Source organism: Ursus americanus, chromosome 3 (genome assembly GCF_024610735.1).
Source record: "Ursus americanus isolate L20-20 chromosome 3, mUrsAme1.1.p, whole genome shotgun sequence".
NCBI lineage: Eukaryota > Metazoa > Chordata > Mammalia > Carnivora > Ursidae > Ursus > Ursus americanus.
The window spans coordinates 85,643,214-85,669,512 of NC_142129.1; the positions used below are offsets into that span (position 1 = coordinate 85,643,214).

Sequence of the window (26,299 nt, forward strand, 5' to 3'; positions counted from 1 at the left end):
AAATACCATAGCCTGGGTGGCTTAAACAACAGATGTATTTTTTCCTCACAGTTCTGGAAGCTGAAGGTCTGAGATCAGGGTGGCAGCATGGTTGAGTTCTGGTACAAACCTTCTTCTTGGCTTACAGACAGCCGCCTCCTCACTGTGTCTTCACATGGTGGAGAGAGATCTTTTGTCTCCTCTACTTAAAAGGGAATTAATCCCATCATGAGAACCCCACCATCATGACATCATCTAACCCTAATAACCTCCCCAAAGCCCCATCTCCAAATACCATCATATTACACAGTGGGTTGGGCTTCAGCATAGGAGTATTTGGGTATACAGACACTCAGTCCACAGTGTGTGTGTATATATGTAATATATTAAGTATCTACCTAAAAGACATGGCAAGGATAGTTATTTACTTCTGGACCCATGTAATCCTCTTTGAAGCCCAGAAATGTACAAAGTGACTGGGAAGGTAGGTCAGGCTACAAGCAGAGAAAACTCTTGAAACAAAACAGACCACACATTTGCCTTCACTGCCATGTCTGCACCAAGCTGAAAATAGTGATTTAAAGAAGGCAAGGTGTGGGACACCTGGGTGGCACAGTAGGTTAAGTGTCTGACTCTTGGTTTCCACTCAGGTCATGATCTCAGGGTTCTGAGATCGAACCCCACGTTGGGCTCTGAGCTCAATTTGGAGTTTGCTTGAGATTCTCTCTCCTTCTGCCCCTCCCCCACTCTAAAATAAATTAATCTTTAAAAAATAAAAAAAAAAAGGCAAGGTGAGAATCTGATTATTGTTGGGGTAGGAGTAGGGTGTGAGAAGGCATAAGAAGGATGATAGGTCAGCAGCTCTGGAGAAAACAGGTGAACTCTGCTTCATGCCCTCAGTGCCCAAATTGTGCCTACTTTCCTTCCGAGGTCCTGTGTCTGAGCATCTGAACCAAGGACTGGTGCCCTTCTGTACAGATCCTTCCAAGATCCAAGACCCTTCCTTGACCATGCAACTCTACAAAACTAGCTCTGCCTTCTTCTTCCTGCTGCGAGACCAAATAAAGAGAAACTCATCAGGGAGACAGTAGGAGAAAGAGTCCCTCTCCTTTTTTCCTTCACTCTGAATTGGTAGTGAAAACCAAAACCATGCTTTATTCACCAGGGTTTTACTTAACTGCTGCCCCTTTAAATGTGTAATTATTGGGCACTCAGCATGTTTACTGGGAGGGACAGAAATCAAGGGTCTGCTTGAGCCAGCCCCCTTTGTGAAGTTGTTTTCCTCTTGTACCTTTTTTTTTTTTTAAGATTTATTTATTTATTTTAGAGAGAAAACACATGAGAGGGGGAAGGAGCAGAGGGAGAGAAAGAATCTCAAGCAGACTCCACGCTGAGCATGGAGCCTGCTGTGGGGTGCGATCCCATGACCCTAAGATGATGACCTGAGATGAAACCAAGAGTTGGATGCTTAACCAACTGAGCCACACAGGCGCCCCTCCTCTTGTACTTTTTGAGGACTTTTGGAGAGGAAACTAACCTAAATGCCTGCTGACTTGGAAGGACAAGCCACTTAAACTCCAGGCCTCTGTTCGGCAATCTGAAGGCTGGGGATAAGTAGCACAGTACTGTCTTTTCATATAAATGTAGAGGAGATGAAAAAAAAAAAGCCTCCATTCTTTAACATTTACCTGGGCATCAGAAAGTTATTCTCAGCTGAATTCCATAAGATCTAGAAAATACATGTTGTAGTCACTGTTATTTTTTTTCTTGGCATTTGAGCTAATGTGAAATCCTTTCCAACTCTCTCAGTTCCATTGTCTGACCATCTGGTCAGGGTTACAGAGAAGGGAGGTGGGGAAGGACCAGCAACACAGCGTGTCTGCAGACAGCAGGTGCTTCTGGTCCTCCCAGATGTGGCCTTCCTGATGCAGTGCTTGGTTAGATTCTCTAGAGAATAAAATGACATGCCCCGCCAATTGCCATGCCACTGAGATATAACTAATTCCAGCCTAAGGTATCACCCTTAAGATGTATGCATCAGCATGCCGTTATTCAAGAGCTGTCTTTGCAGTTTTGGTACCTTCAGGTCTTGGTGGAAAGAGCTGGGGCCTGGAAGTTAGGATGCCTGGGTTTTAGTTATGTCTGCCACTGTGAGAACTTGGGCAAACTGCCTACTCTTCCTGACTTGCAGTTTTCTTGCCTGTAAAATGAAAGTTGTATTCAGTGACCTCTGTGATTGTCTCATGCTCTGATTTGATTTTGAGTTTCGTAATAGAGCACTCCAGACCTTTATTAGAAAGTGTGTATCAGGAAAAGGGTGAAACTCAGAATAGCCAGTTGTATTAGTTTGCTAGGGCGACTGTAACAAAATACCACACACTGGCTGGCTTAAAAAAATAGAAATTTGCTGTCCTATAGTTGTGGAGTTGCAAAGTCCCAGATCAGGCTAACTGCAGGTTTGGTTCCTCCTGAGGGCTTTGAAGGAAAATCCATTCCCTCACTCTTTCCTAGCTTCTGGTGGTTTACTAGCAATCTTTGGCCTTTCTTGACTTATAGATGGATTACGCAGATCTCTGCCTTTGTCGTTACATAGCATTTTCCCTGTGTGACTGTCTTTGTGTCTAAATTCACCCCCCTTCTTTTTTTTATAAAGGCACTAGTCATATTGGATTAGAGTCCACCCTGATGATCTTACTTTAACTTGGTTACCTCTGTAAAGACCTTATTTCCAAAGAAGGTCACATTTTGAGGTACTGGGAGTTAGGGCTTCAACATGTCTTTTTGGGAGGACACAATTCAGCAGCCCATAACACCAGTTTTAATGCTTGGTTAAATATATCTGCATGGAAGAAATTTAAAAAATGGAATAAATATAGGTCTTTGAATTATTTTCGATTAGGTGATACCTTTCTCTTATTTTTATGGAATACTTGGAGTTGAGTTTATTAGGTGTTACCAAGTTTACGATGTAGTGTCCCTTCAACTAGTTCTCAGGAAATAATATGTTCCTTTTTGTGTCTCCAATTCCAGTTGTATTAATTCCTACTCCATTTCCCCTCCATTCTTCCTACCTGGATCTTGGAAAATAAAGAAAAATCCATTCTTAATTCTCTAGTTCACTGTCCAGAGTAAACATGCAGCCATCATCATCACTGAATCATCACTTCCTCTTTCACAGCCTCTTTCCTTCCTCCCACTTTTCCAGGGACTTGGAAATTTTGGGATTAGAAGGGAGCAGATATGTTTTCTGAGCCCGTATGTGGCTTGAGTCTCCTTGAAAGGCCTACATTTTTAGACCATCTCTAAGGTGACCATCTCTACTTCTGAGGCATATGATTGATGACTTCTTTTATCAAGTTAAAATCCATTTCCACATTCTATCACCAGTGAGCTCTCTAGAGCATAACAGATCAAAGTCATTTCGTCTTCCATGGGAAGCCCTTGGAAACAACACCAGCTACTCATTTTTAGACTCCTATTAACACTCAAGAGGCTGATTTCTCTTGTTCTAGTAGTTAATCTGTCAACTTCAAGCTGGTACAGCCACTCTGGAAGACAGTATGGAGGTTCCTCAAGACATTAAAAATAGAGCTACGCCACCACCCAGCAATTGCACAGGTAAATACTGGGTATTTGCCCCAAAGATTCAGATGTAGTGAAAAGGGCACCTGCACCCCAATGTTCATAGCAGCAATGTCCACAATAGCCAAACTGTGGAAGGAGCTGAGATGCCCTTCAACAAATGACTGGATAAAGAAGATGTGATTCATATATACAATAGAATATTACTCAGCCATCAGAAAGGATGAATACCCACCATTTGCGTTGACATGGATGGAACTGGAGGGGATTATGCTAAGTGAAATAAGTCAAGCAGAGAAAGACAATTATCATATGGTTTTACTCATATGTGGAACATAGGAATAGTGCAGAGGACCACAGGGGAAGGGAGGGAAAACTGGGAAGAAATCAGAGAGGGAGACAAATCATGAGAGACTCTGGACTCCAGGAAACAAATTTAGGGTTACAGAAGGGGGGGCAGGAGGATGGGGTAACCAGGTGATGGATATTAAGGAGGGCACATGTGGTGATGAGCACTGGGTGTTATACGCAGCTATGAATCATTGAACACAACATCAAAAACTAATGATGCACTATATGTTGACTAATTGAACAAAATTAAAATACACAAAAAATATATAAATAAAATACACAATTTTTAATATCAAAAAAGTGTCAACTTCAGGGTCTGCAACTAATTAGTTGAGATAACTTGGGCAGATGATGAAACCTCTTTGAACCTAAGAATCCACATCTTCGAATTAGGTTATAACAAAAAGACTTGAATTTCAAGGGCTTGCTCTTTCCATTTCTAGCTTCGCTTTAATGAATCTTAATCTGTAAATCTATAGAAAGACCATAATACTTGCATTCTGTCATAGGATTACTTGGAAATCAGATGTGATAATTTTTGTCAGACTGATTTGGTGCCTATTACTGCTGTTACTATTATCAAGGGCCTGGGTGGGAGGTCCTTTTTCTAGACTGGATTAAAACAGAAAGTGAATAAAAAAACTTGGTACAAGACACCCTGAACTTCTAGGAAGTATTTGTGGACAGGATGTTTGGGAAAGCCAGAAGCATTTTTCAAAGAATTATTTTCCAATCTGTGTCCCAAGTTCTGATTTTTAGGTTCTGGAGCTGCCTGGGAAGTGGCCAAGTTCGCTTAGAAGATCAAATCAGTGAGAAGTACACTTATTGTTTTGGGAGAAATCAAGCAAAATGTAGGAGGGGTAGGCATCGTTTTGATCCCCTCCCTCATCCAAACCAAGAACTAGCTTCTTTTGATTTCAGAAACTCTAAGAAAAAAAGTATAGAGAAGAATTATTTTGTAGTGAATCACAAGAAAAGAAAATGATGGATGTTTATTTCTTCCTGGCCTGCCCTCTTTCTCACACATATCTCTTCTGACATTAAGCAGAATAGAACCTTGTGTGGACAAATTACAGTGCAGTTATCAGTAGAACTGGAATGGGCTCTCCCTCACAGCTGTAGTCCAGAGGCTCCCACTGAACTGTATTGATGGCCAGTTAGGTCCTTTCCAAAGAACCACTGAACCTTCTGTTTCATCCTTAGGCCCCGTAAGGTGCATTGTAGCTATTCTGGGCCTCTTGTTGCCCTGATCTAGTATCTAAGAGAGCATTTAGTGGTCCTTTCAGCCCCTCTAAGGGTGAGAGAAAGGTTGCTTCAGGAGCCTGAGGGCTTGCCATCTGCCATGCTTATACGTGAATGATTTTAGTATCCAGAGAATCACATCAGGAGCTAATTAGAGCCAATTTTAAATTATTTATCAAGGTCAGCTTTTTGTTTACTCTCTTATTCAATACAAAGGATTATTGCTTTGATAGTATTATTAAACATTGTAATGAATCTTAAATGTTTGATTTGTGCCTCTCTGGTATCCTAATTGTTAATTTTTGTTTGGGATCTGACCTTGGTATAAAAGATCTACAAAATTTACCCCAATCCTTGCTACCATGGGTGTAATCAACTGAAAAATTGTTAGATTGCTTTGGTGAAATCATCTGGTGGTGGTATGAGTGTATATTTAGAGATGACAGAAATAAGGACTTTGAACTTTTATTATTTAAAAAACAAAATATAAAAGGTTAAGGTATCCATATTAAGCTTTTCTATTTATCAGGGTTACTATGGTAGGTCCATGATGCAGCCTTTCAAAATTTGCTTTTTAGAAAAGCTCTACTGGTGGTTCTGATAGGCTCCATTCCACAAACCAGTCCATTTATATTTTTTAAGTTTAAACCTTACCAGCAGGGGCCCATCAAAGTATGATAATTTTGTTCTCACTAACCCAATTATTTTTGTTAATTTTAGTTACAAACATAAGCTGCACTTACTTAGCACATGCTTTAAAACTTTTACACTAATTTACAGAATCTTAGGTACAGTATTCTTTTGTTCACAAAGTAATTTTGCTTATATCCCTTGTTAAGCTTTTATTTCTTTTATTGGTCTTTAATCCCCTTATAGCTAAAAAGAAAAAAAAATAGACTTAGTAGGGAATAATTTGAGAAAAATCCTTTAAATGGCCATGCACGTGTATTTTCATGAATACAACTCTGATTTTTTTTGGGGGGGGTTGAAATATCAGAATCCACCTTAAATGAGCTCAAGCAGAGAAAAGTGGATTTATTAGAGTAAGATTGTAAAGTGGATTTAACTGCAAAATCCAGGGATGCAGCTGTCTCTAGTTGATTCAGAAGTTTCATTAATTACTCCAACTTCCTTCAGAATTTGAGCCTCTTTTCCTCTCATTGTAAACAGGTTTCCTTAATGTGACCAAGAGTAGTGGCCACCAGCCACCTGACATCCACAGCTAAGCACTCCAGTAGAAAGACCTTTCTCCTAATATCTGCATATCAACTCCAGGAAAGACTTCAATTTATTATCTTCTGCTTGAGTCACATCTCACTGCTATAATGGTACATAGCACCACCTAGACCACATGGAATGGGGAGTAACCTCTAGACAAAAGGAGTTACTTATAGGACAGGCTTGATAAACTTTTCTGTAAAGGGCGAGATAGATAATATATATATATTAGGCTTTATGGGCTGCATACAATCTCTGCTACATATTTTTTTCTCCTATTAGACTTTCTCAGTACCACACTGAGGAAAGAAATACTGGGAGTAGACTAGATATTGAGCAGAAACAATAGTGAAAAGGAAAGATAGAATGAAGAAAAATGGACTAGGGTATGTAGAAACATATTTCAGAAAGTATTAAAGCCATATTATCACAAAATGACAAAACAGAAGGAGCTCTAGAGATGTGAAGCTAGAAAAACTGTTACTGGCTATCCATCCTTTACAAAAGTAAAGGGAAAATTCATTTCACTTAATTACAAGCAACGAGAAAAGGCCGCAAAGTCCATACAAAATTCTTATAAGAAGAAATATAAGGAGCACAATAACATTCCTTCAGACAATGAAACACATAAAAAGGACATGCTCATAAAAGAGACGAAAACTCTAAGCTAATATTTAAAATAAGCTAAAATAAGAAAATGATAAAAACTAGGAAAGAACAACATAAATCTAAGGTAGAGACTTAAAAAGCCAATAGGAATACCTGAAAATGGAGGTGACAGAACTACTTCAGACAAGAATTAGAAATTTAGAAAATTATTTCAGAAATGAAGATTAAACTATATTGAACATAAGAACAAATAAACACATTTAAAAAATATTGAAAAATTTTGAAATTAAAAAATGGCGTTAGGATTCGGCAGAAAATAATAGAAGATATGTAAAGAAGATCAAACACATGTATAATAGGAATTCCTGTAAAAGAAAACCAATCAATGGAAAAGAAATGCTAAAAATTATAATTCAAGAAAAACTACCTTAAAAAATAAACCTCAAAACTGTATCTTGAAAGAATGGCTTAGTACAGATTTAACTGAGACATACACATAAAATTATTGGAATTAAAAAAATTATTGTAATTAAAAATATTTTTGGATTTTCAGATAAAAGGACTAAGATATTTCTTAAAGACTTAAATTATCATCACATTTTCTGACAGCATTGTTTTATGTCAGCAGGGAAAATAAAACATGAGCCAAAGACTCTATCTAAATCACGCTGACATTCAGTTTTAAAGTCTTCAGGAAAATTATTTTAGGGATGTGAGAACTTAGGAAATACTATTTTAAAGACATTTCCTGAGGAAACTACTAAAGAACAGTTTTCAGACAACAAAATGAAGGTGGAACAATGACATAAATACAAGTGGTAAGCATTAAGTGCGTGTCTATGGCACTAAATCTAAATGAAGATTATAAAGGTATATGTGTAAGTATGATGTGTGATAGCTATGGGTTCTGATAGTGTTATAGAGTGCTGCTTATAGAGTAAGAATAGGGTGAATATATGAAAAACAGATTAAGCTCACTGATCACCTTATAGGTATTATATGGAAGTAAAACAGTATTACTTCAAATTAGGTGCTGAGGGAGAAGATTTATTTACTTGAGAGAGAAAGAGCATGCGTGTGTGAGTGAGTGGGGGGAGGGGCAGAGGGAGAGAAACTCAAGCGGACTCTCTGCCAAGCAAAGAGCCCAACATGGGGCTCAGTCCCACAACCCATGAGATCATGACCTGAGCTGAAATCACGACTCCACTGCTTAACCAACTGAGCCACCCAGGTACCCCCCCCAAATCTGATATTTTAAGTATTAGTGTGAATTCATGATTTTCTCCTATAAAAATGTTTCCAGAATTCCAGCTTCTGGAATGGTGGATTAAAGCTCTCCAAAATTTTTCTTCTTTATAAAAGCAATAGGAATAGTGACAAAAACTGTCAAACTTTTTCAGGACTCTATAAATTAAAAGCTTGCAACAATTCAAGGAGAGTTTATTAAAAAAAAAATTACTGGGGGTGCCTGGGTGGCTCAGTGGTTAAGAATCTGCCTTTGGCTCAGGGCGTGATCCTGGCGTTCTGGGATCGAGTCCCACATCGGGCTCCTCCGCTGAGAGCCTGCTTCTTCCTCTCCCACTCCCCCTGCTTGTGTTCCCTCTCTCACTGGCTGTCTCTATCTCTGTCAAATGAATAAATAAAATCTTAAAAAAAATTACTGACTTTTGGTAAGAACAGTGAGCTATGTGGCATTTAACTTGCCCTAATCCCGTCCCCCTAACCCCTGACTCCATCGTAGCTTGCAACTGTGATAGTTTTGAAGACTAGCAGGCACTGGAAGAGGCAGAACTGTTCAAAGCGTCCCAAAAACCCACACCCAGAGAATTGTCCCTATTTGATGTGTTTGGAAACTCACTGGAAAGCTCCATTTTCAGAGCATGTCTTTATTTGACCTGACTTTGCTTTGTGTGAACAGCTCTGTCCTTCGGATATTTGTTTAAAACAATCATCAACAACTGTAACAGTTCACTTGCCCAAAGCAGCATTGCTAGTTGGGGCTAACAAGGCTGATCAAAAACATAAGGAGAAACTGGGGAATGAGATTTCCATAGGGACTTTGAAAAAGCTCCAACATGATCGGAAAGCTGTGTGCTTATGCTTATGTATGCCTAGCAAAGATCAGAGGCCCTACTCTCTGACCTCTGGCTGACCTGAGGTGTTGCACAGGCAAGAGTGAAGGTGATGGAGCGTTGAAGGTGTGTCCCAACACACACAGACAGACACACACAGAGTTCTCAGAAAAGGGTGAGACTGCTGGCTCAGGCATGAAGAAATCTGTGTCCTGTTATTAGCTGATCACTAAGTGAAATGAGCAGATTTCAGTGGCCACACTGAAGATCAAAGAATACAGATTTTTCAGAATTTGTTCAGAAGAACCACTAAATAAGAACACACCATCAACAATAACAATAAATAACAAAAAAATCATTGGTGGGGGGTATAATTTCCAGATGTGCCACATAATATTATTTAAAATGCCTATTTTTCAACCAAAAAATAAGATATGCAAAGAATCAGGGAAGCTTCCTACTCTGTCTATTGGAAGGCCTAGAAAAAATGATAAATCCAATTGCAATGAGTACCCTTAGTGCCAAAATTGTGGTGTCTAAATATGATTTCTTATGTAAAGGAATAAGCAAAAACTAAGGCTTTTTGGAGAAGTGGTTGATCCCAAGTTGAGGAAGTACATACACAAAATGAACCTGAAACATCTTGTCATATCAGAAAGAAAGAAAACAGTGTCGTGTCAAAGAGGCTCAGAAACAGCTTGAATAGACTCCTACTGACCATAGATGGGATCATTAGAGTTTTCTATAAAGGTAATAATTGCAGTAGGTTAAAAGTCACTAAACACACCTGAGTCTATCCTAAGTGGGGTACTCCCCCAAAGCAGAATATGAGACATAGAATTGGATACTGGTAGTTTGTTTGAGAAGTTATTGCAGGCAACACAAATCAGAGAATGAGGAAAATAAGACAGAGAAGTGAAAATAGTGAATCAGATATACGTATATCTCAATGAGTGGAAGACCCTCTCATAAGTTATGTACAATATCTCTTAAGAATTGTCCCACCAAGGGGGAGGGGAAGCAGCCCTTCATTGGTGATTAAAGGTTGTCTCTTGAGGCATTAAATCTCTGTCATTTCTGGTTGTTCTATGGGTGTGCTGAGCAAACTCCGATGGCATTGGAGAAAACTCTCAAAAAAGCAAAGTGGAGAGTGACGTGGGAAGCTGTCAGCATGCATAGTTACTGTTTACTATAAATCTGACAGGATACAAACATCTGCTAAAAATCTTTGAGTTCTTAATGATAATGATAGTAAAATAACAAAGACTACCTCACTGGTTACCTTTAAAGAATTAAGAAAAACGGCTTATTATTTTGAAAACTGGTAAATGGAAAGACTCAAGCATTTATCCTGCTTTTCCTATATGAGATGTACCGTACTCAGGGAAATCATGTGGATGATGAATCATATGGTTGATTCTTGTATAGATGCATCCCTGATAATAAATGACATATAAATATGAGCGCTAGAATATCCCCAATTTTTAATGCCAGTTGAAGTAATGGATGTAGACATAGATCATAAATGTCTGCTACCATTACAAAAAGAGACAGCTGAACATTATGCACCTCTTCATGAAAGCCCACAAACTACCAATGAAGGGGCGCCTGGGTGGCACAGCGGTTAAGTGTCTGCCTTCGGCTCAGGGCGTGATCCCGGCATTGTGGGATCGAGCCCCACATCAGGCTCCTCTGCTGTGAGCCTGTTTCTTCCTCTCCCACTCCCCCTGCTTGTGTTCCCTCTCTCGCTGGCTGTCTCTATCTCTGTCAAATAAATAAATAAAATCTTTAAAAAAAAAACTACCAATGAAGTAATATTAACAAAAATATTAAACCGAAACATGATCAAGCCTATAGATTGAATGCCTGTTTACAGAAAATATTGCATTTTCTGTAATGCAGGGAAGAAACAACTACAGGGAGATAATCAACAAATTTGTCAGACTGTAGGAAAGTATCCAGGACTAAGTTCATTCAACAAAATAAATGCAATTAAAGGATTTGGGGGAAGGGGGAGGTTGAAGAAACCTCCATAGATTAAAATAGCATAGAGACCTGGACAGCATAGACATTTTAACAGTGTTTGTTCTTCAAATCCATGAGCATGGAATGTTTTTCCATCTTTTCGTGTCTTCAATTTCTTTTGTAAGTGTTCTGTAGTTTCTGGAGTATAGATCCTTGACTTCTTTGGTTAGGTTTATTCCTAGGAATCTTCTGGTTTTTGGTGCTATCGTAATTGGAATCGATTCCCTAATTTTTCTTTCTACAGTTACATTGTTAGTGTATAGAAAAGCAACTGATTTCTGTGCATTGATTTTGTATCCTGCCACATTACTGAATTGCTGTGAGTTCTAGTAATTTGGGGGTGGAGTCTTTTGGGCTTTCCACATAAAGTATCATGTCATCTGCGAAGAGAGAGAGTTTGACTTCTTCTTTGCCAATTCAAATACATTTTATTTCCTTTTGTTGTATGACTGCTAATGCTAGGACTTCTAGTACTATGTTGAGGAATAGTGGGGAGAGTGGGCATCCTTGTCGCGTTCCTAATCTTAAGGGAAAAGCTCTCAGCTTTTCCCCATTGAGAATGATGTTCACTGTGGGCTTTTCATAGATGGTTTTTATGAAATTGAGGAATGTTCCCTCTATCCCTACACTCTGAAGAGTCTTAATCAGGAAAGGATGTTGTATTTTGTCAAATGCTTTTTCTGCATCGATTGAGAGGATCATATGGTTCTTGGCTCTTCTTTTCTTAATGTGTTTTATCACCTTCATTGATTTGTGAATGTTGAACCACCCTTGTGTCCCAGGGTGTCCCAGAATAAATACCACTTAGTTGTGATGGGTAATTCTTTTAATGTACTGTTGGATCCTATTGGCTAGGATCTTTTTTTTTTTTTTAAAGATTTTTTATTTATTTATTTGACGGAGAGACAGCCAGCGAGAGAGGGAACACAAGCAGGGGGAGTGGGAGAGGAAGAAGCAGGCTCCCAGCGGAGGAGCCCGATGTGGGACTCGATCCCGGAACGCCGGGATCACGCCCCGAGCAGAAGGCAGATGCCCAACGACTGCGCCACCCAGGCGCCCCCCTATTGGCTAGGATCTCGTTGAGAATTTTGGCATCCATATTCATCAGGGATATTGGTCTTTAATTCTCCTTTTTGATGGGTGCTTTGCCTGGTTTTGGGATCAAGGTAATGCTGGCCTCATAGAACAAGTTTGGAAGTTTTCCTTCTGTTTCTATTTTTTGAAACAGCTTCAGTAGAATAGGTATCATTTCTTCCTTAAATGTTTGGTAGAATTCCCCTGGGAATCCATCAGGCCCTGGACTCCTGTTTTTTCGGAGGTTATTGATCACTGCTTCAGTTTCATTACTAGTTATTGGTCTATTCAGATTGTCATTTTCTTACTGTTTCAGTCTTGGTAGTTTATAGGTTTCCAGGAGGGCATCCATTTCTTCCAGGTTGCTTACTTTATTGGCATATAGTTGCTGATAATAAGTTCTGAGAATTGTTTCTATTTCCTTGGTGTTAGTCGTGATCTCTCCCCTTTCATTCATAATTTTATTAATTTGGGTCCTTTTCTTTTGGATAAGTCTGACCAGTGGTTTATTGATCTTATTAATTCTTTCGAAGAACCAGCTTCTAGTTTTGTTGATCTGCTCTACTATATTTCTGGTTTCTAATTCATTGATCTCTGCTCTAATCTTTATTATTTCTCTTCTCCTGCTTGGTTTAGGTTTTATTTGTTGTTCTTTCTCCAATTCCTTAAGGTGTAAGGTTAGCTTGTGTATTTGGGATTTTTCTAATTTTTTTTTGATTTTTTATTATATTATGTTAGTCACCATACAGTACATCCCTTGTTTCCGATGTAAGGCTCAATGATTCATTAGTTGTGTATAACACCCAGTGCACCATGCAATACGTGCCCTCCTTACTACCCATCACCAGCCTATCCCATTCCCCCACCCCACTCCCCACTGAGGCCCTCAGTTTGTTTCTCATAGTCCATAGTCTCTCATGTTTCATTCCCCCTTCTGATTACCCCCCCTTTCTTTATCCCTTTCTTCCCCTACCGATCATCCTAGTTCTTATGTTCCATAGATGAGAGAAATCATATGATAGTTGTCTTTCTCTGCTTGACTTATTTCACTTAGCATTATCTCCTCCAGTGCTGTCCATGTTGTAGCAAATGTTGAGAACTCATTCTTTCTGATAGCTGAGTAATATTCCATTGTATATATGGACCACAACTTCTTAATCCAGTCATCTGTTGAAGGGCATCTCGGCTCCTTCCACGATTTAGCTATTGTGGACATTGCTGCTATGAACATTGGGGTGCATATGGCCCTTCTCTTCACTACATCTGTATCTTTGGGGTAAACACCCAGTAGTGCAATGGCTGGATCATAGGGGAGCTCAATTTTTAACTTTTTAAGGGACCTCCACACTGTTTTCCCGAGTGGCTGTACCAACTTGCATTCCCACCAACAGTGTAGGAGGGATCCCCTTTCTCCACATCCTCTCCAACAATTGTTTCTTGCCTTGTCTATTTTTGCCATTCTAACTGGCGTAAGGTGGTATCTCAGTGTGGTTTTGATTTGGATTTCCTTGATGGCTAATGATTTTGAACATTTTTTCATGTGTCTGTTAGCCATTTGTATGTCTTCATTGGAAAAGTGTTCATATCTTCTGCCCATTTTTTGATTTGTTTATTTGTTTCTCATGTATTGAGTTTGAGAAGTTCTTTGTAGATCTTTTTGAGTGAGGCTTGGATGGCTATGTATTTCTCCCTTAGGACTGCCTTTGCAGTATCCCATAGGTTTTGGACTGATGTGTTTTCATTCTCATTGGTTTCCATGACTAGTTCAAGTTCTTCTTTAATTTCCTGGTTAACCCAACATTCTTAAACAGGATGGTCTTTAGCTTCCAAGTGTTTGAATTCCTTCTAATTTTTTTTTGTGTGTGTGTGATTTTCAGTTTCAAAGCATATCTATGCTGCCTAGAGCAATCTATACTTTCAACACCATCCCAATCAAAATACCAATGGCATTTTTCAAAGAGCTGGAACAAACAGTCCTAAAATTTGTATGGACCAGAAAAGACCCTGAATCACCAAGGAAATATTGAAAAAGAAAAACAAAGCTGGGGGTATCATGTTGTCTGATTTCAAGCTATATTACAAAGCTGTGATCACTAAGACAGCATGGTACTAGCACAAAAACACACACATAGGTCAATGGAACAGAATAGAGAGCCTCAACTCTATGATCAACTAATCTACAACAAAGCAGGAAAAAATATCCAATGGAAAAAAGACAGTCTCTTCAATAAATGGTGCTCGGAAAATTGGACAGCTATATACAGAAGAATGAAACTCGACCATTCTCCTACACCACACACAAAGATAAACTCTAAATGGATGAAAGACCTCAATGTGAGACATGAATCCATCAAAATCCTAGAGGAGAACATAGGCAGTAACCTCTTTGACATCAGCCACAGCAACTTCTTTCAAGACACATCCCCAAAGGCATGGGAAACAAAAGCAAAAATGAACTTTTGGGACTTCATCAAGATAAAAAGCTTCTGCACAGCAAAGGAAACAATCAACAAAACAAAGAGGCAACCCACGGAATGGGAGAAGATATTTGCAAATGACATGACAACTAAAGGGCTGGTATCCAAGATCTATAAAGAACTTCTCAAACTCAACACCCAAAAAACAAATAATCCAGTCAAAAAATGGGCAGAAGACATGAACAGACACTTCCCCAAAGAAGACGTATGAATGGCTAACAGACACATGAAAAAATGTTCAACATCATTAGCCATCAGGGAAATTCAAATCAAAACCACATCGAGATACCACCTTCCACCAGTTAGAATGACAAAAATTAACAAGGCAGGAAACAACAAATGTTGGAGAGGATGTGGAGAAAGGGGAACCCTCTTACACTGTTGGTGGGAATGCAAGTTGGTATAGCTACTTTGGAAAATAGTATGGAGGTTCCTCAAGACGTTAAAAATAGAGCTACCCTGTGACCCAGCAATTGTACTACTGAGTGTTTACCCCAAAGATACAGATGTAGTGAAAAGAAGGGGCACATGCACCCCAATGTTCATAGCAGCAATGTTCATGATAGCCAAACTGTGGAAGGAACCGAGATGCCCTTCAACAGACTAGTGAATAAAGAAGATGTGAGATACACACACACACACACACACACACACACACACACACACACACAATGGAATATTACTCAGCCATCAGAAAGGATGAAAACCCACCATTTGCACTGATATGGATGGAACTGGAGGGGATTATGCTAAGCGAAATCAGTCAAACAGAGAAAGACAATTATCATATGATTTCACCTATATGTGGACCATAAGGCATAGCATGGAGGACATTAGGAGAAGGAAGGGAAAAATGAAGGGGTTGGAAATCAGAGGGAGAGATGAACTATGAAAGACTATGGAATCTAGGAAACAAACTGAGGGTTTCAGAGGGGAGGGGGAGGAGGGGATGGGTTAGCCCAGTGATGGGTATTAAGGAGGGCACGTATTCCAATGAACACTGGGTGTTATATGCAAACAATGAATCATGGAACACTATATCAAAAACTAATGAAGTACCATATGGTGACTAACATAAGAAAAAATTTTTAAAAATCCATCCATGGAAAAAAAATAGCACAGAGACCAATTGGAATTTATGAACTTATCTAAATGGTGACTCCCAATAGACTTAAAAAATTGAGATATAATTGACACATAACATTGTATTGGTTTTAGGTGTATAGCATAATGACTTGGTATATGTATATATTGTGAGATGATTACCATAATATAATATCCATCACCTCAAGAAATTATAAATTCTTTTTTCTGGTGCTAAGAATGTTTAAGTTTTACTCTTAGCCACTTTCAAATATACAATACAGTTTTGTTAATGATAGTCACTATACTGTATATTAAATCTCCAGGACTTGCTTGTAACTGGAAACTTGGTATATTTTGACCACCTTTACCTATTTTGCCCACCTCCATCCTCCCCAACCTCTGGCAACCACCAATCTGTTCTCTATATCTGTGGGTTCAGGGATTTTGTTTTATCTTTATGTGTGTGTGTGTGTGTGTTTTGTGTTTAGGTTGCACAAAAAAAGTGATACCACACCACTTTTTGTCTTTGTCTGACTTATTTCACTTAGTATAATACCCTGAAGAACCATCTTTGTTATCACAAAGAGCAGGATTTCCTTCTTTTTTGTGGCTGTATAATATTACACTCTATATATTAGTATACAACATTTTTAAAATTCATTCATCTGTTGAAGGACCTTTAGGTTGTTTCTATATCTTGGTTATTGTAAATAATGCTGCAGTGAACATGGGGGTGCAGATATCTTTTAGAAGTAATGCTTTTGGGGGTGCCTGGGTGGCTCAGTCATTAAGCGTCTGCCTTCTGCTCAGGTCATGATCCCAACGTTCTGGGTTCGAGCCCCGCATCGGGCTCCCTGCTCAGCGGGAAGCCCGCTTCTCCCTCTCCCACTCCCCCTGCTTGTGTTCCCTCTTTCGCTGCCTCTCTCTCTGTCAAATAAATAAATAAAATCCTTAAAAAAAGAAATAATGATTTTGTATTCTTGGGATAAATACCAGAAGTGGAATTTCTGGATTATATGGTAGTTCTATTTTTAATTTTTTGAAGAATCTCCATACTGTTTTTTGTAGTGGTTGCACCAATTCACAGTCCCCCCAACAATGTACAAGGCTTCTCTTTTCTCCACATCCTCAGTAATGCTTGTTACTTCTTGTCTTTTTTTAACAGCCATTTTTATAAGTGTGAGGTGATACCTCATTGTGGTTTTGATTTACAGTTCCCTGATGATTAGTCAAGTTCAGCATCTTTTTATATACATTTTGGCCATCTATATGTCCCTGGAAAAATATCTCTTCAGATCCTCTTACCATTTTTTAAATCAAGTTGCTTATTTTTTGTTATTGAGTTGTGAGAGTTCATGTGTGTGTGTGTGTGTGTGTGTGTGTGTACGTATAGTTTTTATTTAAATTCCAGTTAACATGCTGTGTAATATTAGTTTCAGGTGTACAATGTAGTGATTCAGCACTTCCATACAATGCCTATGCTCATCACAGCAAGTGTACTAGTATATATTTTGAATATCAAACCTTTATCAAATAAGTGATTTATACACGTTTTCTCTCTTTTTGTAGGTTGCCTTTTCATTTTGTTGGTAGTTTCCTTTACTGTGCAGAAGCCTGTTAGTTTGATGTAGTCCCACTTGTTTGTTTTTGCTTTTGTTTCCTTTTTGCTTTTTGTTGCCTTTGCTTTTGGTGTGAAATTGAAAAAAATCACTGCTAAGACCAATGTCAAGGAGCTTATGTTTTCTTCTAGGAGTTTTATGGTTTCAGGTCTTATATTCAAGTCATTAATGCATTTTGAGTTGATTTTTGTGTATGGTGTAAGATAGTGATCCAGTTCCATTCCTTTGGATGTGGCTATCCAGTTTTCCCTTCACCATTTATGGAGGAGAATATCCCTTCTTTATTACGTATTCTTGGCTCCTTTGTCTTAAATTAATTGACCATATATATGTGGGTTTATATCTGGGCTCTGTATTGTGTTCTATTGATCTATGTGTCTGTTTTTATGCCAGTACCATTCTGGTTTTATTACTGTAGCTTTATAATATAGTTAGAAATCAGGACATATGATGCTTCCAGCTTTGTTCTCTCCAAAGATCGCTTTGGCTATTTGAAGTCATTTGTAGTTGCTTAAAAATTTTAGGATAGATTGTTCTATTTCCATTAAACAGTACCATTGGAATTTTCACAGGGATTGTATTGAACTTGTAGATTGCTTTGGGTAGTATGAACAATTTATGAATATTAATTCTTCAGTCCATGAGCACAGAATATCTTCCCATTTATCTATGATTTTCAATTTCTTTAATTGTGCTCCTTTCAATTTCTTTCTTTTCAGTGTGCAGATTTTTCACCTCCTTGGTTAAATTTATTCCTAGATATTTTATTCTTTTTGATGCAATTGTAAATGGGATTATTTTTTAATTTCTGTTTCTGATAATTATTAGTGTATAGAAACACTACTGATTTTTTTGTATATTAACTTTGTATTCTGTAATTTTACTGAATTCATTGATTAGTTTTAATAGTTTTTTGGAGTCTTTAAGGTTTTCCATATGTAGTGTCATGTCATCTGAAAATAGTGACAGTTTTACTTCCTCTTTTCCAATTTGGATGCTTTTTATTTCTTGTGTGTTGTGGTTAGGATTTACAGTACTACGTTGATTAAAAGTGGTGAGAGTGGAAATCTTTGTCTTGTTCCTGATCTTAGAGGAAAAACTTTCAGTTTTTATTTATTTTTTTACCATTGAGTATTATGTTTGCTTGGGCTTGTCATATATGGCCTTTGTTTTGTTGAAGAACATTACCTCTATACCCATTTGTTAAAAGTTTTTATCATGAGTGGATGTTGAATTTTGTCAAATTCTTTTTCTGCATCTGTTGAGATGATCAGAGGATTTTTAGCCTTCATTTTGTTCATGTGATAGATCATATTGCTGTGTGGATGTTGAACCATACTTGCATCCCTGAAGAAATCCCTGCTTGATCATGATGTATGATCCTGCTAATGCACTTCCGAGGCTGGTTTGTTCACATTTGGCTGGGCTGTTTTACATCTGTGTTCATCAGGGATATATATAGGCTTGTACTTTCCTCATAGTGTCCTTTTGGGGTTTTGGTATCAAGATAATGCTGGCCTTGTGAAATGAGTTTGTACGTGTTCCCTCCTCTTTAATTTTTTGGAAGAATTTGAGAAGGATTGATATTAATTCTTTAAGTGTTTGTTGGAGTTCACCAGTGAAGCCACTGGGTTCTGGATTTCTCTTTGTTGGGAGGTGTTTGAATACTGAATCAATTTTCCTTCTAATAATTGTTCTATTGAGATTTTCTATTTCTTCATGATTCATTCTTCTTAGGTTGTATGTTTCTAGAAATATATCTGTTTCTTCTAGGTTGTCCTGGCGGTTGGTGTATAATTCTTCATAGCAGTCTCTCATGATCCTTTGTATTTCTGTGGTATCAGTGGTAATACCTCCGCTTTGATTTCTCAGTTGAGTCCTCTCTCTCTTTTCCTGGTGAGTCTGGCTAAAGGTGTATCTATTTTGTTTATCTTAAAAAAAAAAAACAACCCACCTCTTAATTTCATCAGTCTTTTCTGTTTTCAGTATTTCATTTATTTTCATTCTGATTCTTGCTGTTTCCCTCATAATAACTTTGGTATTAATTTGTTCTTTTTCTAGTTCTTTGAGGTATATAGTTAAGCTGTTTGAGACCTTAAGTAGGAATTTATCTCTATGGACTTCCCTTTTAGAAGTGTTTTTACATGCTGCACATGTTCCGCAATAACTTTCGATTTCTCTATTTTTCCTTTTTTGTCTGATATATTTTGTATTGTATATTTTGAAGCAATGTTTGTAGAAGCATACAGATTAATAATCTTAGTACCTTCCTATTAGATTGACAATTTTATCATTATAAAATATATCTATCTCTAGTAATAAAAAGAAGTGTTTTTGCTATGTCCAATAAATTTTGGTATATTGCATTTCTTTTTTTCATTTGTCTCAAGATATTTTTTTTATTTCTCTTTTGATTTCTTCTTTGACTCACTGGTTTTGTTCAGTAGCATGCTGTTTAATCTTCACATATTTGTGAATTTTCCAGTTTTCTTCTTGTAACTGAGTTCTAATTTCATACCATTGCGGTTGGAAAAGATGCTTGATATGATTTCAGTCTTCTTAAATTTATTAAGACTTATTTTGTGATCTAACATATGATATGTCCTGGAGAATGCTTCATGTGCACTTCCAGTAGACTTGTAAAAATTATGAGACAATTGAAATTTGCACACTGACTCAATAATTTATATTAAGAATTGTTATTTTTAGGTGTGAAGAAATAACTATAAATAATGAAGTTTGGATTTCATTTAGAATGGGATGAAAATGAACCCTTTCTCAATTCTGCTGTCATAGGAATCAGCTCATAGATAATGCTGAAAATGTTTGGAATAGATGTTACTGCCCCTCATCAAGAAATGTGTCCATAGATAAATGGATTATTTGTCAAAAACTTTTGAAACAGAGCTAGCTGTGAACACAGACACATCAATTTTCAGATTGTAAAAAGCTGAACCATTGACTATACTGTAAAACGTTAATATTTTTCTCTTATTACTCTGAAAAGCAGAGAAAGGCTAAAAAACTATTTCCTGTTAGTCTATGGCAAGGCAAAAATACCTGTTCAGATTATTTGGAAAAGCCTCATTTGTTCTTTTTGGCTAGAGTCCATTTGAGCAAAGTTATGAATTCATACAAAAGAAGAACTGTGAAAGACAATTTTTCTCTAAAGTACTAATTATCATTCCTAATGTGTGGGGATGTATTTAGAGTGAAAACATTGAGTATAATCTCTCTGATTATTCTACATAGCCATATATTTTTTTCTGTATGTCTGTACATATCTACATTCTCTCTACATATCCTTAAGCCAGTAGTTATAGAAAAGTTTTTAAAAGTGAGAATGGATCAGGATGCATGCCACACTGGCACCTGGGCAGTTAGACACTTGGAGTATTACCATCTGAAGAAGGACATATTCCAACAAAAGGAATTTGCCTCGTTTCTGTTAGGCTGATCCCCGCATATACCATGATATGAGTGCAGAGTGCTTCTCCAAGTGTATAGCCTAGGAGAGTTGCTCTCAGTTTCCCATGGTGCCATGGATACGAGAAATCCTTTGAGGAAAGCTGAAGGAGGAAGTCAGGGAGGGGAACCAATCTTTGGTTCTGTACGTGGTTTTGCTCTTAGGGGTTGGTTGGTTGCTAATTTGTTTAAGAGTGCCATCCTTCCCTCTTTATAGTCTTTGCTTTCTTTTCTCCCACCGCCTCAGCTGGCTGAGGTGGCAGTCTGGATTACGGTGGGCAGTCTGGATTGCTTGCTCTTTATTTCCCCACTTGGAAAGCTACGCACATATGATTTCTTATTTTCAGTCCTTGTCGCAAAACTGCAGACAGCTGCCTGAGAAGTCATTTTGATGAGGCTGATACAGCCCTTCCCATCTTCTCTCTTCAGTGAACAGTCTAGGTCAGTGTGAGAAGGAACTAAAAATAGCTACAAATGGTCTAGCGAGTCCTCCTTAAGTCACTGGGTCCCGTGAGGCACCGGAAGAGAGAATCCTGGAGTCTGATGTGCAGCTCCAAGAGCTGCAAGTGCCTGTTCCCTGAAAGCCTGTGTGTGGTTTCGACAGAAGAACAGTAGCTGCACACACATGTGCGCACACACTGGTATTGTGTGCACACTGCACACGCAGTGACCAGGCACTGCAGAATCTCATGGAAAAATAAAGTGCCAGTCATGTATCTAGAGGCTGACAAATAGTGCCTTCTTGGAGGGCTCTGCCTGGGGAAAGGGATATAAAGCCAGATCTGGGGGTACCAGGTTGTCTGGCTTAGTTGGTAGAGCATGCAACTCTTGATCTCAGGGTTGTGAATTTGAACCCCATGTTGGGCATAGAGATTACTTAAAATCTTAAATAAAGCCAGAGCTGGAATGAGAAGCCATATGTGGACAGACACAAGGGAAAATATCCTTCCCCTCGGCTGATGCAGGGCGTTCAGGGAGATGAGCGTGGTAGCCCGTGGAGTCACATAGCCCTGGCTGGACACCACACCGGTTCCCTGCTAGCTGTGTGGCCTTAGATATGTTGCTTTTTGTCTGTGCTCATCAGTTTTTTTCACCTCTGAAGTGGGGGTGCTTCCTACCATAGAGAGTTGTTGAAGAGCTGAAGGAAGACCATTTATGCAAACTACCTAGCATGCCTAGCACAGAGTTGGCAAGCATAATTGTTCATTTCTTTCCCTTCTAGTCTCTCTTTACCTGGAAACGGCGCGGTGAGAAAGTCTGTTAACTCACTACGTTACTGGAGCTCACCTGGTTATACTTGCAGCCCCTAAATTTGGCTTAGGAGCTGCTTGATGCGGTGATTTTGTGAACGTAGGCCCAGGGTGGGTGAGTACTTGGGTCAGTGGAGGTCAGTGTTTTTCAGTCGCAGGTCATGACGATGAGTGGTTCGAGCTGGAACCAGCATTGGAGTACCGTAGAGGAGAAGAGACCCAGACAGAACGGAGCAGCAGTGTCAGAGGCAGGGCGCGAAGGGAGGGTTTCAGTAAAACGTGTGTGTGTGAGCGGCTTGTACTTTGGGAGCTCTAACTACCCTGAGAGGTCAGGCCTTCTGAACAGTGAAATCCTGAGAGCTTCATGCCACTTGTAGTTTTGGGGGGCTGTTGGGAAATGATCAAATTTGACCTTTTCTGGGTAAAGGAGATGGAAATGCTAGTCTGAAATTCCCCCACAAGATACAGATAATCAAGAGCTGCTTGAATGGTTGACCAGTTTCCACCGATCACTTTTTTTTTGCCTTAAAAAACATCAGCATTTGGCCCAGGTTAATGAGAATCTGGAGGGGTAAGCAGTGGAAGAGGCAGCCGGGGAATGAGATGTGGCTCGACAGCGGAGGGGTGGTGTGAGCTGGAAGTGAGGTAGGATGATGAAACTCCACCCGCTCAGCATGTAATCGTTCCTGTCTGCTGTGCCCCACAGAAGCCTTGGGAAGGTAAACAGGTCAGGCATGTTCCTGCCCTCAGAGAGTGCAGTATCTGGGGGTGGAAACAGATGAGGACCTGCCAAAGAAATTGTTTTATCCAATGAATCATAGTTTTTGCCTATCAAGATTTGGTGGCAAACCTTCAGTATTTGGTGGTCTGAAAATGTCTTTATTTTATTCTCATTCCTGGATACAACATGGGATTGAAACAGCTTCTTAACTGTTTGTGGTGCATATATTGATTATTTTGTTTTCTGTTTTTAGTTTCAAAGCTAGCTAAGGAGGAGAGGAATGAGTCTATGTGCATGCTTATATATGTATATAAAATGTGTGTGTATATATATACACACACATGCACATGTATACATGTATAAATACACACGTATATATGCACACATACGTATGCACACAATGCTAAATTAAGTTGCTTTTCAGTTACATCGTCCTGTGTTTTTGTTTAATGGGCCAGTGGCCCTTAGTAGCTGAAAGCTCTCCTTACCCACCTCTGGCAGTTGGAAAAACTCATTTCCAAAGGAGTCCTGGGTCCGGCACTGTCTTGTCTTAGGAGGCCAGTACTTGTAATTCCACCTATCAAAAATGCTTGCCTTTCTTGATAATAACAGTTACACTTGCCCCTTTTACAGAATATATGTAACAGAAAAGTATATACTCAGAACTCTTCTGTACGTGGAAATTGTTGCTAGAAGTCTCCTTAGAGGTTTATTTTTCCAGGTTATCATATCTGAAGAGGAGTGGAAAGGACACATTTTGACATGTTAATAGATTTTCAGAGCCTGGAAATAATTTGAAATGTGTCGTTTTCCCAGAGCTAAGTCATTCTCCTCTTTGCTACCTGTAGGAAAAATACGGTGACACTCCTTCCTCCAGCAGGGTAGGGTGATGGCAAGTTGTATAAATCTCACAGAGCCGTTCTGGGCCATCTTTCACTCTGCGTTGCTCTCTAAGCAGAAGGGAGAACACTGCTGAAGGTTTAGAGTAGAGGTGATACGCTTTATAGGAGCACACAGGAATAAAGTCCTGAATCAATATTTGGGCACTGTTTTATATAGTGGTTCTCAACCAGAGATGATGGTGTTTAAGAATTCTCTGGTGGTTTATCCAAGTTACCCAGGCCTTTTCTGCTGTCATATCGTGGTAATTATCAAATGTTCAGGAATAAATATGGTTCAGAAAAACCCCACAGATAATTCTCATCCTGTCCCTTTCCCACTCCACCTACTTACACAAAGTGTAATGCCCGTAAACCCTGCTGAAAGGTACAGAGAATGCATGTAAAAAATATAAAAATTGGATACAAAAGAGTCTAGAGAAAGAATGAACAACAGGCACTATTTCTCAGAATGCATTCTTTCCTGCGCTAAAATGTCCTCTGGCATTCCTAACGCGGCTTCCTGGGCATCACCACACTCTGGAGGGAGACCAAAAGAGCTCTTTGCCAGAGGCACATGTTATCCACAAAACTTGTAAATAAAGCCAGGAGCACATAGCTGGAATGCTGTGTTCCTTGTGAGTGCCGCTTAGCTGGCACCATTCCAGAGCCCAGTGATGCAATGTGTTGTTTCAGCCTGCCTTGGTCAGCAACGCTGAGCAAACAGGCCATCTGATTAAAAGGAAAATAGCAATTATTTTTTAAATAAATTGCTAAATTTCGAAAATATTTTCAACATTTTTGCATCTTAAACTTTAGATGTGTCTCTTATAAGCAGCAAATACTTAGATTAAAAAAAAACCCAAACCAGGGGTGCCTCGGTGGCACAGCGGTTAAGCATCTGCCTTCGGCTCAGGGCGTGATCCCGGCGTTATGGGATCGAGCCCCACATCAGGCTCCTCCGCTAGGAGCCTGCTTCTTCCTCTCCCACTCCCCCTGCTTGTGTTCCCTCTCTCTCTGGCTGTCTCTATCTCTGTCGAATAAATAAATAAAATCTTAAAAAAAAAACAAAACAAAACCATTCTATCAGTTAAAAAACTGATTTTATGTGCATATAGGATATATGTATATATAATTCACATGTTACCTATATATAGAATGTATCATTCATCTTTTAATTTTGCTATTTGTCTTGTTTTTATTCCTTTTTCTTCCATTTCTAGCTTTCTTCTGAAGATGTTAACCTTCTCTGTTTGAAAGTAACATACTTTGTTCCTATTCCTATCAATTCAGTATATATACTTAACCAAGTCTAAAATCAATGAATACATTTAATCTCCTCTGACAATTCAAGGGCCTCAGAACACCTATAACTCCCATTTACCTTGTTCCTGAGTTAGGCTATACTTGAGATTTTAAGTATTATTTAATTTAAATCCATAAGACACTATCTTATTTCATATAGCCAGTTTCATTTAGCTTATCCATAAATATTTACTACTTTTATTGTTATTTATTCCTTCTTCTCTTAGAATTTCCCTTGGTGAAGATATGTTGGTGGCAAACCTTCAGTGTTTGGTGATCTGAAAATGTCTTTATTTTATTCTCATTCCTGAAAGATATTTTTAGTGGGAATAGGGTTCTGTGTTGGCAGATATTTCCCTTTAAGACTGTGGAAGGAGGTGAGATGTCCTTCAACAGATGAATGGACAAAGAAGATGTGGTTCATATATACAATGAAACATTACTCAGCCATCAGAAAGGATGAATACCCGCCATTTGCATGGACATGGATGGAACTGGAGTGGATTATGCTAAGTGAAATATAATAAAAAAAATCATGCAAACCGAGAGTGGTATGGAGAGGGCGAGGTGAAATAATGCAAGTAGAGTGCACGCACGCATACACACACACACACACACACACACACACATATGCACAAAGTCGTCCTTTTGGGACACAGCATTATCTTCTGGCTTCTATTGTTGAGAGTTCAGCCTAAGTCTCTTTCCTTAGAATGCCAACTTTTTTCCTCTGGCTGTTTTTAAGATCCTTTGTCATGTTGATTTGCAGTTTCACAGTGATGGGTCTGGATGCTTTTGATTCATTGAGCTTCTCTAATCTTTCGATTGTTGTTTCTTTCTTATAAATTTGGATAAATTCTGAGTGCTTATATCCTGAAATGTAGCTTCTAGCCCATTTTCTCTCTTCTTCTGCAGCTCTGATTAGACACATATTTTAGTCCCTTTCACTCTTCCACATTGCTTAACTTCTTTTTGATTTTGTCCATTTTGAGAGAGAGCAAGAATGAGAGAGTGAACAAGTGAATGGGGAAGGAGGGAACAAAGGGAGAGGGAGGGAGAATCTTAAGTGGGGCTCTATCTTACGAGCCTGAGATCATGACTTGAGCCAAAATCAAGAGTCAGATGCTTAACCTCCTGAGCTACCCAGATGCCCTTGTCCATTTCTTTTGTGCTGATTCTGAAAAATGCCTTCTGAGCTGTCTTCCCTTCAGTTCCCTCTGCAGCTATCTAATCTGATTTATTTCTGCATTTTTCATTTCCATAAATTGTGTTAATCTATTAATTTTCAAATCTTCTGGGTCATTTAAAAAATTTTCTGTTCCCTGTAGATATTTTCAAGCTATTAT

At 38.7% G+C, this 26,299-nt stretch overlaps 1 long non-coding RNA gene across 9 annotated transcripts in view; it reads left to right on the forward strand.

The window, feature by feature from the left end:
• The window catches only part of LOC148110420 (uncharacterized), a 191,319-nt gene that overhangs the window by 128,969 nt on the left and 36,051 nt on the right, over positions 1-26,299 (forward strand). The window lies entirely within an intron of this gene.